Here is a 15,397-nt window from a genome sequence, read left to right as displayed (position 1 = left end):
AATGCCACAGTCGGACGTCTGAGCGACATCGCAGACAGGGCTTGAAAAGAAATGCCACAGTCGGACGTCTGAGCGACATCGCAGACAGGGCTTGTAACAAATGCAAATAACAGGTATGCCACCGTCGGACATCTGAGCGACATCACAGACAGGGCTTATAACAAATGTAAATAATAGGTATGCCACCGTCGGACGTCTGAGCGACATCACAGACAGGGCTTGTAACAGAAGTAAATAACAAGATTAGTCCATCCACAAGAATAATCTTTTAACCGGGTTTATCAACCAAGTACTCCACCGGAGTTTTGTCACCGAGACTGATACCTGACAAGATAAGATGAATATAGTACTTGGACAAGTACAAGATGATTTAAAGGAGTTGAGACTCTGCAGAGTTTGTACTTACTGACCACAACCAACGGATTTCTGTAGTCACGAAGGACTAGTTCCGTTTACGGTATTTCGGAAGAAACACATTTAACTAGTACACACCCATTCCACCTTACGATGCCAGGAATCACCCAAGGCAACGTCCAAGAAAAACTCTAAGACGGGGAGGCCACAACCTCGATTAACATGGGATCAAATTTCTATACGCGCGCTCTAAGGGGTGCCCCCCTCTCGGTCCCAACCGGAAACACCCATGCCCCCTGACCGGATGATGGGCTTTAATCCAGGGCCATGGAACCCTCATCTCGGCCTCTCTACTTGGTGTGTACCAGGAAAACGGTTGCAACTTACTATGCCATATCCCTTGCGGAAAACATGTGGCAGCACAGGAAGGAAGTGAATGGGAATATGATTTGATCATGTTGACACTGCTGTCAAATGGACTGGCATAAGACTGGCATGTCACAACATTGCCATCTTACCCATCCTCATGCCATCTCATGGCCTTACCAATATGCATCCAACAACATATGGCTTTCCGAAACTTACTTTCCACTTATGAGCATGAAATATATCATTCAAAGAAATGCTCATAAACATGCCATGACTATGCTAAAATGCAAACATGCAACAAGCACTACATCATATCAATTGTTCAAACATGCTTGCCTGGATCGGAGTAGTCGGAGTCTAACTGTGCGAAGTTTGCAGCTCCGTCGCTTCCTCCGGAATCTACGGTATAAGAAAAATATGCACGTAACGTAAATACCGCGAGTGTACAGAAAATATTTCAAATAAATTCTCAAATAAATCTGGTAAAAAACTAGACAAAAATCTAAAGAGAACAGAAAAAGAATCAATCAAAAATACTTTTCTGTTTAAAAGTTATAAGAGTTTTGGTCCAAGGACCCATCTGTAATGAAACAGAAAGTTTCCAGGGGGTTCTGCGGAAAAGTCCAGAAAACGTTTCGTTTAAAAGAAACGGCTGAGAGACTGACAGGCGGGCTGCACCCGTCAGGTTTGAATTTTCAAACGAGGGAAAAACAGAGCGTGACGGCGCCCGAGAGGTGCGGTGGTCGCCGGCGGTGATCCACGGCGAGGCAACGAGATCGGGGGTTACCTTCATGCTCAGGGTACCGTTCCGCGCCTGTGGGTGGTGGCAGAGGTCGTCGACGAGCACCACATCGACGGCGGCCCTTGCTCCGGCGGACGGCGGTTCGGGCAGTCGTGGATCTCGCCGGAGAGAGCTGCGGGGTCAAAATTGAAGTGGGGGTTATCCTACTGGAGGTGGTACGAGCCTACGGGCAAGAGTAGGGCGGCGGAGGAGTTCTCACCGGAGAGAACGATGCCGGAGCCCGAGGCGGACGGAGGTGGCCGGAGTCGAGGAAGAAAGGCCCCTCGAGGCTCTTCCAGTGGCTAGGCGGGGTCTGGTGAGGTGGTGGAGTCGTGTGGGAGCGAGAGCAAGCTCGGGGGTGCTATATATAGCCGGCCCGAGTCGGTTGCCGTGAACGGATAAGTCTGGTGAGTTGATTACGGCGGCGCTATGGCTGGACGGTCGGCTTAGGAGCTTGAGCATCGCCTAGGTGGAGTATTGGTGCCGTCCCCGTGTCCAACTCAACACGGGAGGGCTGGTTACGGTCTGCCCTCGACGGAACGGCCGCACGGCCCGTCGGCGGCAGAGAACGCGCTCTGCGCGTGCCAGGCCACGGCGACGGTGCCGCATGCATGCGCTGGCAAGGAGGTGGCCACGCGGAGCCACCAGGACGCTTGGGCGGTGCCAAACGGTGTTGCGCCGCAGTTCTGCTCCCTGTCGGTCGCTACGGTGGTTCTGCCGCCGCAAAGCACGCCGGCGCAGGCGGGCCAGGGCGCCACCGACGCCAGGAACACGCCAAGCGCTCGTGGTGAAGCTCCGGACAAGAGGGATAGGCTGCGAGCAACATGCCAAGGGCACTGTGGACTCGTGACTGAAGTTACTGACGGAGAACGACACTGAACTCTGAATTTACTGAATGTGAACAGTACTAGTGCATGCAAGGTGTTCGACAGAATGATTCTAGCATGTAGGGATTTTTCCTTGAGCTGGTTTTTGGTGGAGTGGTCTCTCATTGCAGCTAGAGATGGCCTGAATTTTGGTGGAATTTTTCGAGAAGTGTAGATATGAATTTCAGCAAATTTGGCAAATCTGGTCCAAACTTGCAGAGAGTGAAATTTGAAATATTTGCAGAGAAGAAGAGTGGATCAAGATGGTTCTAGGTTGTGGGTACAAAGGACTATCCAGAGGAGTTGAGTTGAGGTCAAAAATCAAATGCATTAAGGTGCTTGCTTTGCAAACTACCTAGGCTCCAAATGAAGGACATAATTATTTTGGGAAAAGAATTTAATGGAATAAAATCCAAAAATGGATTTTATTAGTTTGGACAGAATGTTTGGGTTGAACCAAAGTGGAAGGAGGGGGTTTTGGGAAAAATTCACCATAGGAGGCATGGTAAAATTTAGAAAGGATCAAAACCAAATAAAAACCCAAAAACCAAAAAGGTTTTTTTTTTGAAAACAAAAGCCACAAAAATCTTGGAGTGTCACAAGAACGCATCGACTTTGTCGCGCTCCAGGAGACGATTAAGGCCGATTTTTCGTTTAGAGATCTTTTGGCGTACAATCCGCTCCAGCGTTTTGAGTGGTTCTGGACCCCTTCTGTGGGCCTTTCTGGTGGTCAATTGATGGGTTGTAATAAAGATGCTTGCGACATTATTTTGTGGGAATTTGGTTTGTTTTATATCGCTGTCACCATTCGTCATCGGGTTTCCCTTGCCTCTTGGGTGATCGTAAGCGTGTACGGGCCGGCTAATCATGCGAGGTCTGCTGAGTTCTTGGGAGAACTCACAGATTTGGTTGGGGCCAAACAAGCGTCCAACCTACCAGTTTTGGTGGGAGGCGATTTTAACTTGATCCGCTCGGGGGCGGATAAGAGCATCGACAACATTGACTGGGCTAGGGTGTCCTTGTTCAATAATGCCATCGCGACCGCTGCTCTTAGAGAGATTACGCGTACAGGGGCAAGATACACTTGGACAAACAAACAGCGGGAGCCAGTGCGATGTGTCCTTGACCATGTTTTTTGTTCAAGTGATTGGGAGGTCTTGTTCCCCCTATGTACCTTAGTTGCTGAAACGCGCATTGGATCAGACCACGCTCCTCTGATTCTTTCCTCAGGGGAGGAAAGTGTGCGTCGTAGCCGTAGATTCTTTTTCGAGACGGCGTGGTTCGAACATGAAGGTTTCTGCCAACTTGTCATGGACTGTTGGTCCTTGATTGGTACCCAGGTAGGCCGCTAACGAGGACCAGTAGAGTTCTGGTCCTCTGCTGCTGCCGCCTTACGGGCTTTCCTCAGGGGTTGGGGGGCCAATCATGGCAGCGAATCTAAAAGGGTTCGGGAGTGCATTGTGAATGAAATCGCTCTCCTAGACGCGCAGGCGGACGTGAGAACCTTCTCTGGGGACGAATGGGAGTATAGATACTCCTGAGAGCACCAAGTCCTGGCTATTCTCAGGGCGGAGAAGGAGTATTGGCGCCGCAGGGGCGGCGTCAAGTGGGTCGTGAAAGGCGACGCTAACACAGGCTACTTTCACGCTTACGCTAATGGTCGTAAGCGCAAGAGCACGATTCTTCGGCTCCAGTCGGAGGGCGGGACCCTAGTTACCCAAAATGATATAGTTAAGCACATCTTTGATTTTTTTTGTCGAGCTGTTGGGTATAGCCGAAGCAAAGAGTTTAAGTCTTAGGGAAGACTTTTGGGGCTTGCACGAGCGTGTTTCGCAGCAGGAAAATGACGCCTTGATGGTGACCTTTTCGTCCCAAGAGCTCGATCGTGCGCTTGCTGGTATGAAGAACGGCACGGCTCCTGGCCCGGATGGATAGTCGGTGGAGTTCTTTAAACGGTTCTGGCCGACACTTAGGGCCTTGTTTCTAGCGATGCTCAATGGCTTTGCCCTTGGTTCGGTGGACCTATCGCGCCTCAATTATGGGGCCATTTGCTTGACCCCAAGGTTAAAGGGGCAGATTCTATTAAGCAGTTCCGGCCGATCACGCTTATAAACGTTCCATTCAAGATTTGTTCTAAGGCCTATGCTTCTAGGTTAGCGCCGGTTGCTCAACGTGTCATCAGCACTAGCCAAACCGCTTTCCTTAAAGGCAGGAACATCCTGGAAGGGCCTATTGCCCTTACGGAGATTATACATGAGTTGAAACGTTCGCAGGGCCAGGGTGTCATCCTCAAATTAGATTTCGAAAAAGCGTACGATCGTGTTAACTGGGATTTTGTTCGAGAGGTCCTCCTCAAAAAGGGTTTTGAGGCAGGGTTCGTCCATCGGATCATGCATCTGATCTCGAGTGGCAACACCTCGGTTATTGTCAATGGAGATATGGGTAAGTTCTTTCGTAATAGGAAAGGACTTAGACAAGCGACCCTGTGTCCCCTCTCGTCTTTAACTTTGTGGCAGACGCTTTGGCTGCCATGTTGTCCAAAGCCAGGGAGGCGGGACATATCAAGGGGCTTGTCCCACACCTCATTCCAGGTGGTGTGACACACCTCCAATATGCTGACGACACTTTGCTGTTGTTTAACCCGGACGAACATAGTATTGCTACGATAAAGCTCTTGCTTTTAGCTTTTGAGCTACTCTCCGGACTCAAGATTAACTTTCTTAAAAAAGAGGTCATTACCATGGGGATGGAAGACCAACACAGCACACGTGTCACAAACCTACTTAATTGCAAGCTGGGGAGCTTTCCAATTAAGTACCTTGGGCTCCCTATATCTCACCGCAAACTTTCGATTTTTGAGTGGGAGCCCCTGTACGGGAAGGTGGCCAACAGGGTTAGCCCGTGGCATGGGAGATTCATGTCCTCTGCCGCAAGGCTCATTCTGACAAATTCGAGCCTTTCTTCTCTTCCCCTTTTCACAATGGGGATGTTTCTACTAGCTAACGGCGTTCACGCAAAGCCAGATACTCCGAGATCACGGTTCTTTTGGGAAGGAACTGGAATCAAGAGGAAATACCACCTAGTCAAATGGGCGGCTGTTTGTAGGCCAAAAAAATTTGGTGGATTGGGAATTCTAAACTCCAAACTGATGAACGTCGCCCTCCTGGCCAAGTGGTGGTGGCGGTTGGCCCAACATGAGTCGGGGCTCTGGGCGTGACTGTTAAGGGCCAAGTACTTCCAAAACGGGAACCCCTTCACGGCCTCGGTCAACGGCTCTGTGTTTTGGAGAGAGCTCCAAGCGGTGCGGACGGCTTTTGACATTGGGGCCAAATTTCTGATTAACAATGGCCAATGAGCCCGGTTTTGGCTCGACCATTGGCTGGGTGCTTCCCCCCTTTGGCAAAGCCACCCCAACCTATATCGAATAGCCACTAACACAAACGTCTTAGTTGGGGAGGCAATCCGCACCGACCCTCCGGCGATACACTTCATGCGGTCCCTTACGAACGAAGAGCGTGCATCTTGGCATGGGTTGATTCAGCTGATCGGTGCCAATTGTCTAGGGACGACGATTGACACGGTGGAGTGGAGCCTGACTGCTTCACGGAGGTTCTCGGTTAAGTCCCTGTACAACAAGCTCACGGAAGGGCCAACGCTTGATATAGCAAAGGGGCTATGGAAGGCAGGCCTGCCTTTGAAGATAAAAATCTTCATGTGGCAAATGCTCAGGAATAGGCTGCCTACGTCTGATAATGTGGCCAAACGTAATGGTCCGGCAGATGGTACTTGCTCGGTTGCGGACTTGGCGAAGATGCGAATCATGTATTTTTCAGATGCCATTTGGCCAGGTTCGCGTGGAGTGCGGCTCGGGAGTCCTTCCACACGGACTGGAACCCTGCCTCGGGGCACCAACTTGTCACCATCCTAATGTCCACTAGAGGGACTTCAAGTAGAATAGCTTGGCGATGCGTAGGGGCGATGCTTTGGGCTATTTGGACGACGCATAATAAGATTACGATCGAGAAAAAATTTCCTCACCCTCCTGCAGACGTGATCTTCAAATGCCACCTATTTTTGCAGATGTGGATCCCTCTGGGGAAGGAGCGCGATGCTGAGCGCATGACAGAAGCCATGGCGTGCATCAAGGCGATTCAGGCACAAACAAGACAGGATCCGGCGAGCTGAATATGTTTTTGGAGTGGCCTCTGTGGCAAGTCTCTTAGGTGCGGTGTGCTGTTTGGTTGGTTGTAATATTGTCGCTGCGATGAACCTTATGTCGTTCCAGTGCCGGTCGTGGACCAATGCTACTCTCTTTAGTTTGCTAAGTTTGTAATCGTCTGAACCTATGCTGCCATTTGGGCTTTATTAATTTAAAGCCGGACGCTTCTAGCGTTTTCGTTCCAAAAAAACGAAGACCGGATCCAAATGGATCACTAAAAAGAAACGTTGACCGAATCCCGCGAGATCCACAGGAGATAAACCTCCACATGCCTTCCAATTGCACTAGACACACTGTTAGAAAGGGGGCTAAGTGGGGAGAATCTTATTTGAACATCAAGCAGCCGCCGCCGTCTCGTCTTTCCGAGCAGGACACAAACCCTAAATTGACTCAAAAGAACACCTAAAAATATTGCAGGAGCCTCCCACTAAAAAGGGTCGGGATCCGCTGTGCCTCCATGGCCCTATGGCCACGGAAGTTTCAGACTTGAACTCTACTTGGCTGGAATACCACTGTCCTCCCAAGAGCATCTCCAACAGCTCTCCTATTTCAGAGCACAAAAAAGTGGTGCGGTAAAAAAATTTGGGCACCAAAACTGATTTTTTAGGACACGAGAAGTGGTTGTATCCAAAAGCGGCCCTAAAATAGTGCAGCCACACGACTGCCGAACCTCATTTTGCATATAGAATTTGCACAAATAATAACAAATGCATCTCAAATGAATTTCAAACAAACTACAAATTGTTGCATAGTTCTGCAAATTATTACATAGTTCATCAAATCCACAACATAAATTGTTCATGACCTCAACCACAAAGTTTAGCACACAAAACAAACATAGAGATGCAAACTATGCTCGTTGTCATTCATGCCATGCCCACCACTCCTCCATCACATCTTTCTGGAGATTGTCGTGTGTATCGGGATCTCGAATCTCACGGTAGACCTCAAGAAAGCGACGAAGACTATCTTGCACCTGACACGGCCGAACCGGGATCCCCATGAGGTTGTAGGTACTATATCTAATTCTAGTCGACACTCATTCTCTATTATCATAGTGTGTAAGATCACACAAATTGTCATGATGTACCATAGGATATCTTTGTCCCAAAATCTAGCTTGTCCTTGCACAATAGCAAATTGGGCTTGAAAATCCAATAAGCCCTCTCCACATCTTTTCTAGCAGCCTCTTGAGCATTGTGAAAGTTCTTTCTTACCTTGGGGTTTTGAAAACGGCTTGATGAAAGTGCCCCAGTTTGGATAAATGACATCCGTAAGATAATACCCAAAGTTGTTGTTTCGCAAAGAAACGGCCGCACCCTTTTTTAGGAGGGTATTTCCTAATGCGTACAAGTAAAAATTTGCGGGCGGGCCACTTGTTTTATGAAAACAAGAAATAAAAAGAAAGACAAAATAATGGATAAATGCATATACTAAACACTGCACTTTATTGATCATTGTATTGAATACAAATACATTGTACTAGTTCCATGAGAATTTATATATCCTTCTGCCTTCTGCCTTGCGCTTAAAGAGTATCTGACTGAAGGGATTGTGTAGTTTGCCGATTCCCAATGCATTTGCAAGCATCCGGTTAATTACATCCATGGGGTTAATCCCACTGAATACCTCTGATTAAACTACGCTGATGACCGTCGTCATGTATCATATTGCTCATCCATATTCATTGTGATATTCATGTAAGTATGATGTGGGTGGCTTTGTTTTGCCAAAACCCGATCATGAGTACTATCGCCATGTTGGTGTGACCAAAAGGATGTGTTGATGAAGGAGGTGACTTGCGCCTCGTCGGTGCCCAGTCATGTGATGTCCTAACTTCATTGGATGCGGACATGTCTATGTTGATATCGCCTGGTCGGTGCCCAACAACAGTATGTCCAATCCGATAGGTTTGTGACATGTCGGTAGAGTGGTGCCCTTGCCTTGTCGGGACTTGGCCAAAATTTCGTCCGGCTCGTCGGCACTAGATGTATGATGAAGATGATGGTTTATATAGCCTTTTGTCTCGTCGACACTCGACCAAGATGTCGATGTAGAATATATCACAAATGCATTGGATGATGCTTGCCAATAAAATGAAATCAAATCCCACTTCCTCGGAGGAGCGAAATCAATGTGGAATTGTATGGACGTCGCCTCCTCGTGAGGGATGGAATAAGAATAATATTTTATTAATCTCATCTCCTCGTGGGGGACAAAATCAATGTAAAATTTGGAGCCTCGCCTCCTAGTGAGGGGCGGAATCGAGATAATATTTTATTGAAATTGCCTCCTCGTGAGGAGCAAAATGAATGTAGTAGTTTTGACTTCTTCGTATTTGGCCTTAGTCGTGTATGCTCTGAAGGAAATATGCCCTAGAGGCAATAATAAAGTTATTATTTATTTCCTCATATCATGATAAATGTTTATTATTCATGCTAGAATTGTATTAACCGGAAACATAATACATGTGTGAATACATAGACAAACTTAATGTCACTAGTATGCCTCTACTTGACTAGCTCATTAATCAAAGATGGTTATGTTTCCTAACCATAGACATGTGTTGTCATTTGATTAAAGAGATCACATCATTAGGAGAATGTTGTGATTGACTTGACCCATTCCGTTAGCCTAGCACTTGATCGTTTAGTATGTTGCTATTGCTTTCTTCATGACTTATACAAAGTTCCTACAACTATGAGATTATGTAACTCCCATTTACCGGAGGAACACTTTGTGTGCTACCAAAGGTCACAACGTAACTGGGTGATTATAAAGGAGCTCTACAAGTGTCTCCAAAGGTAGATGTTGAGTTGGCGTATTTCAAGAATAGGTTTTGTCACTCCGATTATCGGCGAGGTATCTCTGGGCCCTCTCGGTAATGCACATCACTATAAGCCTTGCAAGCAATGTGACCAATGAGTTGGTTACGGAATGATGCATTACGTAACGAGTAACGAGACTTGCCGGTAACAAGATTGAACTAGGTATTGGATTCCGACGATCGAATCTCGGGCAAGTAACATACCGATGACAAAGGGAACAACGTATGTTGTTAGGCGGTTTGACCGATAAAGATCTTCGTAGAATATGTAGGAGCCAATATGAGCATCCAGGTTCTGCTATTGGTTATTGACCAGGAAATAGTTCTAGGTCATGTCTACATAGTTCTCGAACCCGTAGGGTCCGCACGCTTAACGTTACGATGATAGTTTTATTATGAGTTTATAAGGTTTGATGTACCGAAGGTTGTTCGGAGTCCCGGATGTGATCACGGACATAACGAGGAGTATCAAAATGGTCGAGACATAAAGATTGATATATTGGAAGCCTATATTTGGATATCGGAATTGTTCCGGGTGAAATCGGGATTTTACCGGAGTACCGGGGGGTTACCGGAACCCCCCCGGGGGGGTTAATGGGCCTACATGGGCCATAAGGAAGAAGAGGAGGGCCGGCCAGGGCAGGCCGCGCGCCCCCTCCCCCCTAGTCCGAATAGGACAAGGAAGGGGGGGGGGGCGGTGCCCCCCTTTCCTCTTTCCCCCTTCCCCCTTCCTTCTCCAGCAAGGCAAGAGGGGGGAGTCCTACTCCCGGTGAGAGTAGGACTCCTCCAGGCGCACCCCTAGGGGGCCGGCCGCACCTCCCCCTCCCTCCTTTATATACGGGGGCAGGGGGGGCACCTCTAGACACACAAGTTGATCTTTGTGATCGTTCCTTAGCCATGTGCGGTGCCCCCCTCCACCATATTCCACCTCGGTCATATCGTTGCGGTGCTTAGGCGAAGCCCTGCGTCGGTAGAACATCATCATCATCACCACGCCGTCGTGTTGATGGAACTCATCCCTGACACCCTGCTGGATCGGAGTCCGGGGATCGTCATCGAGCTGAACGTGTGCTAAACTCGGAGGTGCCGTACGCTCGGTGCTTGGATCGGTCGGATCGTGAAGACATACGACTACATCAACCGCGTTGTCATAACGCTTCCGCTTTCGGTCTACGAGGGTACGTGGACACACTCTCCCCTCTCGTTGCTATGCATCACCATGATCTTGCGTGTGCGTAGGAATTTTTTTGAAATTACTATGTTCCCCAACAGTGGCATCCGAGCCTAGGTTTTATGCATAGATGTTATATGCACGAGTAGAACACAAATGAGTTGTGGGCGATACAAGTCATACTGCTTACCAGCATGTCTTACTTTGGTTCAGCGGTATTGTTGGATGAAGCGGCCCGGACCGACATTACGCGTACGCTTACGCGAGACTGGTTTTACCACCGTGCTTCGCACACAGGTGACTACCGGGTGTCTGTTTCTCCAACTTTAGTTGAACCGAGTGTGGCTACGCCCGGTCCTTGTGAAGGTTAAAACAACACTAACTTGACGAACTATCGTTGTCGTTTTGATGCGTAGGTAAGAACGGTTCTTGCTCAGCCCGTAGCAGCCACGTAAAATTTGCAACAACAAAGTAGAGGACGTCTAACTTGTTTTTGCATGGCATGTTGTGATGTGATATGGCCAAAACATGATGCTATATTTTATTGTATGAGATGATCATGTTTTGTAACCGAAGTTATCGGCAACTGGCAGGAGCCATATGGTTGTCGCTTTATTGTATGAAATGCAAACGCCCTGTAATTGCTTTACTTTATCACTAAGCGGTAGCGATAGTCGTAGAAGCAATAGATGGCGTAACGACAACGATGCTACGATGGAGATCAAGGTGTCGCGCCGGTGACGATGGTGATCACGACGGTGCTTCGGGGATGGAGATCACAAGCACAAGATGATGATGGCCATATCATATCACTTATATTGATTGCATGTGATGTTTATCCTTTATGCATCTTATCTTGCTTTGATTGACGGTAGCATTTTAAGATGATCTCTCACTAAATTATCAAGAAGTGTTCTCCCTGAGTATGCACCGTTGCGAAAGTTCTTCGTGCTGAGACACCACGTGATGATCGGGTGTGATAGGCTCTACGTTCAAATACAACGGGTGCAAAACAGTTGCACACGCAGAATACTCAGGTTAAACTTGACGAGCCTAGCATATACAAATATGGCCTCGGAACACGGAGACCGAAAGGTCGAACGTGAATCATATAGTAGATATGATCAACATAGTGATGTTCACCATTGAAACTACTCCATCCCACGTGATGATCGGACATGGTTTAGTTGATTTGGATCACGTGATCACTTAGATGACTAGAGAGATGTCTGTCTGAGTGGGAGTTCTTAAGTAATATGATTAATTGAACTTAAATGTATCATGAACTTAGTACCTGATAGTATTTTGCTTGTCTATGTTTGTTGTAGATAGATGGCTTGTGCTGTTGTTCCATTGAATTTTAATGCGCTCCTTGAGAAAGCTAAGTTGAAAGATGATGGTAGCAATTACACGAACTGGGTCCGTAACCTGAGGATTATCCTCATTGCTGCACAGAAAAATTACGTCCTGGAAGCACCGCTGGGTGCGAGGCCTGCTGCAGATGCAACTGGCGACGTTAAGAAAGTCTGGCAGAGCAAAGCTGATGACTACTCGATAGTTCAGTGTGCCATGCTTTACGGCTTGGAACCGGGTCTTCAACGACGTTTTGAACGTCATGGAGCATATGAGATGTTCCAGGAGTTGAAGTTAATATTTCAAGCAAATGCCCGGATTGAGAGATATGAAGTCTCCAATAAGTTCTATAGCTGTAAGATGGAGGAGAATAGTTCTGTCAGTGAACACATACTCAAAATGTCTGGGTATAATAATCACTTGATTCAACTGGGAGTTAATCTTCCTGATGATAGTGTCATTGACAGAATTCTTCAATCACTGCCACCAAGCTACAAGAGCTTCGTGATGAACTATAATATGCAAGGGATGGACAAGACTATTCCCGAGCTCTTCGCAATGCTAAAGGCTGCGGAGGTAGAAATCAAGAAGGAGCATCAAGTGTTGATGGTCAATAAGACCACCAGTTTTAAGAAAAAGGGCAAAGGGAAGAAGAAGGGGAACTTCAAGAAGAACAACAAACAAGTTGCTGCTCAAGAGAAGAAACCCAAGTCTGGACCTAAGCCTGACTGAGTCTTCTACTGCAAGCAGACTGGACACTGGAAGCGGAACTGCCCCAAGTATTTGGCGGATAAGAAGGATGGCAAAGTGAACAAAGGTATATGTGATATACATGTTATTGATGTGTACCTTACTAATGCTCGTAGTAGTACCTGGGTATTTGATACTGGTTCTGTTGCTAATATTTGCAACTCGAAACAGGGACTACGGATTAGGCGAAGATTGGCTAAGGATGAGGTGACGATGCGCGTGGGAAATGGTTCCAAAGTCGATGTGATCGCGGTCGGCACGCTACCTCTACATCTACCATCGGGATTAGTTTTAGACCTGAATAATTGTTATTTAGTGCCAGCGTTGAGCATGAACATTATATCTGGATCTTGTTTGATGCGAGACGGTTATTCATTTAAATCAGAGAATAATGGTTATTCTATTTATATGAGTAATATCTTTTATGGTCATGCACACTTACAGAGTGGTCTATTTTTATTAAATCTCGATAGTAGTGATACACATATTCATAATGTTGAAGCCAAAAGATGCAGAGTTGATAATGATAGTGCAACTTATTTGTGGCACTGCCGTTTAGGTCATATCGGTGTAAAGCGCATGAAGAAAATCCATACGGATGGACTTTTGGAATCACTTGATTATGAATCACTTGGTACTTGCGAACCATGCCTCATGGGCAAGATGACTAAAACACCGTTCTCCGGAACTATGGAGCGAGCAACTGATTTGTTGGAAATCATACATACTAATGTATGTGGTCCAATGAATATTGAGGCTCGCAGCGGGTATCGTTATTTTCTCACCTTCACAGAAGATTTGAGCAGATATGGGTATATCTACTTGATGAAACACAAGTCTGAAACATTTGAAAAGTTCAAAGAATTTCAGAGTGAAGTGGAAAATCATCGTAACAAGAAAATAAAATTTCTACGATCTGATCATGGAGGAGAATATTTGAGTTACGAGTTTGGTTTACATTTGAAACAATGCGGAATAGTTTCGCAACTCACGCCACCCGGAACACCACAACGAAATGGTGTATCCGAACATCGTAATCGTACTTTACTAGATATGGTGCGATCTATGATGTCTCTTACTGATTTACCGCTATCGTTTTGGGGTTATGCTTTAGAGACGGCCGCATTCACGTTAAATAGGGCACCATCAAAATCCGTTGAGACGACGCCTTATGAACTGTGGTTTGGAAACAAACCAAAGTTGTCATTTCTTAAAGTTTGGGGTTGCGATGCTTATGTGAAGAAACTTCAACCAGATAAGCTCGAACCCAAATCGGAGAAATGTGTCTTCATAGGATACCCAAAAGAGACTATTGGGTACACCTTCTATCACAGATCTGAGGGCAAGATTTTCATTGCTAAATTTGGGTCCTTTCTAGAGAAGGAGTTTCTCTCGAAAGAACTGAGTGGGAGGAAAGTAGAACTTGATGAGGTAACTGTACCTGCTCCCTTATTGGAAAGTAGTTCATCACAAGAACCGATTCCTGTGACAACTACACCAATTAGTGAGGAAGCTAATGATATTGATCATGAAACTTCAGATCAAGTTTCTACTGAACCTCATAGGTCTACCAGAGTAAGATCCACACCAGAGTGGTACGGTAATCCTATTCTGGAAGTCATGTTACTTGACCATGGCGAACCTATGAACTATGAGGAAGCGATGATGAGCCCAGATTCCGCAAAATGGCTTGAAGCCATGAAATCTGAGATAGGATCCATGTATGAGAACAAAGTATGGACTTTGGTTGACTTGCCCGACGATCGGCAAGCCATCCAGAATAAATGGATCTTCAAGAAGAAGACTGACACTGATGGTAATATAACTGTCTACAAAGCTCGACTTGTTGCAAAAGGTTTTCGACAAGTTCAAGGGGTTGACTACGATGAGACTTTCTCACCCGTAGCGATGCTTAAGTCTGTCCGAATCATGTTAGCAATTGCCGCATTTTATGATTATGAAATTTGGCAAATGGATGTAAAAACTGCATTCCTGAATGGATCTCTGGAAGAAGAGTTGTATATGATGCAACCGGAAGGTTTTTTCGATCCAAAAAGTGCTAACAAAGTGTGCAAGCTCCAGCGATCCATTTATGGACTGGTGCAAGCATCTCGGAGTTGGAATAAATGCTTTGATAGTGTGATCAAAGCATATGGTTTTATACAGACTTTTGGAGAAGCCTGTATTTACAAGAAAGTGAGTGGGAGCTCTGTAGCATTTCTGATATTATATGTAGATGACATATTGTTAATTGGAAATGATATAGAATTTCTGGATAGCATAAAGGGATACTTGAATAAAAGTTTTTCAATGAAGGACCTCGGTGAAGCTACTTACATATTGGGTATCAAGATCTATAGAGATAGATCAAGACACTTAATTGGACTTTCACAAAGCACATACCTTGATAAAGTTTTGAAAAAGTTCAAAATGGATCAGGCAAAGAAAGGGTTCTTGCCTATATTGCAAGGTGTGAAGTTGAGTCAGACTCAATGCCTGACCACAGCAGAAGATAGAGAGAAAATGAAAGATGTTCCCTATGCTTCAACAATAGGCTCTATCATGTATACAATGTTGTGTACCAGACCTGATGTATGCTTAGCAATAAGTTTAGCAGGGAGGTACCAAAGTAATCCAAGAGTGGATCACTGGACAACAGTCAAGAACATCCTGAAATACCTGAAAAGGACTAAGGATATGTTTCTCA

Source organism: Triticum dicoccoides, chromosome 4B, assembly GCF_002162155.2.
Source record: "Triticum dicoccoides isolate Atlit2015 ecotype Zavitan chromosome 4B, WEW_v2.0, whole genome shotgun sequence".
Classification (NCBI taxonomy): Eukaryota; Viridiplantae; Streptophyta; class Magnoliopsida; order Poales; family Poaceae; genus Triticum; species Triticum dicoccoides.
The sequence above is the reverse complement of the archived record's forward strand: the minus strand, read 5'-3'. Positions refer to the sequence as shown.